We start from the raw sequence: 2507 nt of genomic DNA, 5'->3' as shown, positions 1-2507 counted from the left end.
ATACATTTAGGTAAATTCCATCTAGATTAAAACTGCATTAAGGATCACTCTTCGCATCTAGTTAATCATCACTATCCAAAATTATTGAGTTTTTACATCAAATTGTTATTTATAAATTTGCAATTTATCGATTAAACTTATACAGTCTTTGTGGAGACAATAACTCATTTTTACTTACTTATTACTTGAGCGATTGTGTACACTTGCGCATATTCCTCATTACAAGTTTTTGAGCCATTGTTTGAGATTGTTGCCTTAATCATTCTTTGTGAAATTATTTTTGTAGTTTGGTTTTTATTTAATTTATAACATTACTATTTTATTCTTTATTCTTTATTTGAGATTTATTTTTCAAGTGTTTATTAGCATAGATCGAATCATTGATTTCTTACCTGTAGACCCTAAAATTGAGTGCACTTTTAGACAAAGAAGACGTGAGAAATCTACTCAAGGACAAACTGAGATGGACTTAGGAAATCAAAATGATGGACAAGGTAATGGAGTTGAACAACTGCACAACCTAATCCTTATTGTTGATTATAGAGATCGTGCCATCAGACAATACGTTGTGCCACTCTTCAATGAGTTAAATCTGGGAATTAGGAGACCAGTTATCGAGGCACCCTAATTTGAATTGAAACCAGTGATGTTTCAAATGCTCCAATTGGTGGGCCAGTTTAGTGGTATGCCCACAAAAGATCCACACTTACACCTTTGATTATTCATGGAGGTGAGTGATTCATTCAAGATAGCTGGTGTGACTGAAGATGCATTGAGGTTAAAACTGTTTCCATACTCATTGCAAGGTCAAGCACGAGCATGGCTAAATTCATTGCCACCAAGTTCAATACTACATGGCAAGAATTAGCGAAAAGGTTTTTGGTTAAGTATTTTCCATCGAGTAAGAATGCAAAGTTGTGAAATGAGATAACTACTTTTTAATAATTGGATGACATGTCTTTATATGAGGTGTGGGAAAGGTTCAAGGAATTGCTTCATAAGTTTCCTCATCATGGGATTCCTCATTATATCCGGTTAGAGATGTTTTATAACGGTCTCAGCGCACACACACGATTAATGGTAGATGCTTCTGTGAATGGTGCAATTTTGTCTAAGTCTTATAACGAGGCTTACGAGATTATCGAGAGGATCACAACCAACAATTACCAATGGAAGACAAATTGGAATGAAGGAAATGTGTAAGTGTACACAATCGTTATCAAGTAATAAAGTGACAACTAAATGTTGAGTTATCGTACCCGCAGGGATTGTGAAAGAAAAATATTTACAAAATATAAATCAAACACTTTAGTGATGAGAAAAATATGTTGTTTTGAAGAAGTGATTTAAAAACTAGAAATTGACTAAGAAAATTAACTGAGAAAATTAAAAAGTAAAAATTCCAATGCACGAGTTCAAAAAGATGGGTTTTAATCAATATTACATATTTGTGTTAGATCGATTCCATTCCTTAATTTAAATTACTAAACCCATGTTCATGTTGTTACGAATATTTTCACAAAAACATGATAATTTGTTAACTACTGGACATACATACTTACTAAATTAACCAATCTCTTGAACATTTCTCAATGACAATTCAAACAATTCATCGATCTTCATAATGACATATAAGATTAAGTGAGGTAACAATATATTTCTATATTGAAACATTTTAATCACAATAATCTTGCAAGTTTGCAAGGTTAATTTAAGCTTCAGCTACCTTAGAAGGTTAAACATGCACCAATTAAATACTGTGTCAATTAATTACAATTTCAATACTTTTAATAATTAATTCATTTGTTACCTTACATTATATAATGCAAGTATAACATAAGCATGATTTTATTTAATCAAACAACTTACCAAGGCCTATAACAACACAAACATGATTTTATTAATTTAAGCGGACAGAATGCAATCAATCTAACATAAATTAAATTAAAGTTATTTTAATTAGAACAAGAACAACAACACAACAATTATTCATATTCATGATCACAACATAAACAAGAAAATCAAAGAGAAGGGAACTAGGAAGCAAATCCAGGATTTCTCTGAAGCCAGACTAGTGTGCTCCTCTTCTTTTTTGCTCGTTCTATTGAATTGAGACCTCTACGATTAGTTGAATGCTGCTATTCCAAGGTGGAAGAAGGCTCTTTTTCAATAGAGAAATCAGCAAGGGAATGAACAAGAAAAAGGGAAGAAAACAAATTAGAGAAAGTGAGTGAAAGAGAGATAAATGTGTGGGAATGAATGGTGTGTTGAATGAGGAAGGGAAGGGGGTATTTATTGGTGGGAACAGCTGCTAAACTATCAAATAAATAGCATCCACTCCTCTTCCTTTGGCCAGCCACATATGTGCAAGTTTCAATGGCTCAAACTTGCTATTTTAAGCTAGGGGCAAAAGTTTGAAGACACGAAGAGTAGAGGGGTTTGAATAGGATTTTAAGAAAACTTCAAAGGCTATTTTGCATGTGTGGAAATCAGCTGATCAGGTAAGC

The 2507-nt window shown here is 32.7% G+C and overlaps 1 non-coding gene across 1 annotated transcript; it reads right to left on the bottom strand.

Moving 5' to 3' along the window:
* Positions 1–912: 912 nt before the first annotated feature.
* Positions 913–1019, bottom strand: LOC121209263 (small nucleolar RNA R71). Its single transcript, XR_005904379.1, has one exon. It is a non-coding gene; the product is annotated as a small nucleolar RNA R71 (small nucleolar RNA).
* Between the last annotated feature and the right edge of the window lie 1488 nt (positions 1020–2507).

This window comes from Gossypium hirsutum, chromosome A10, assembly GCF_007990345.1.
Source record: "Gossypium hirsutum isolate 1008001.06 chromosome A10, Gossypium_hirsutum_v2.1, whole genome shotgun sequence".
Classification (NCBI taxonomy): Eukaryota; Viridiplantae; Streptophyta; class Magnoliopsida; order Malvales; family Malvaceae; genus Gossypium; species Gossypium hirsutum.
The sequence above is the reverse complement of the archived record's forward strand: the minus strand, read 5'-3'. Positions and strand labels throughout refer to the sequence as shown.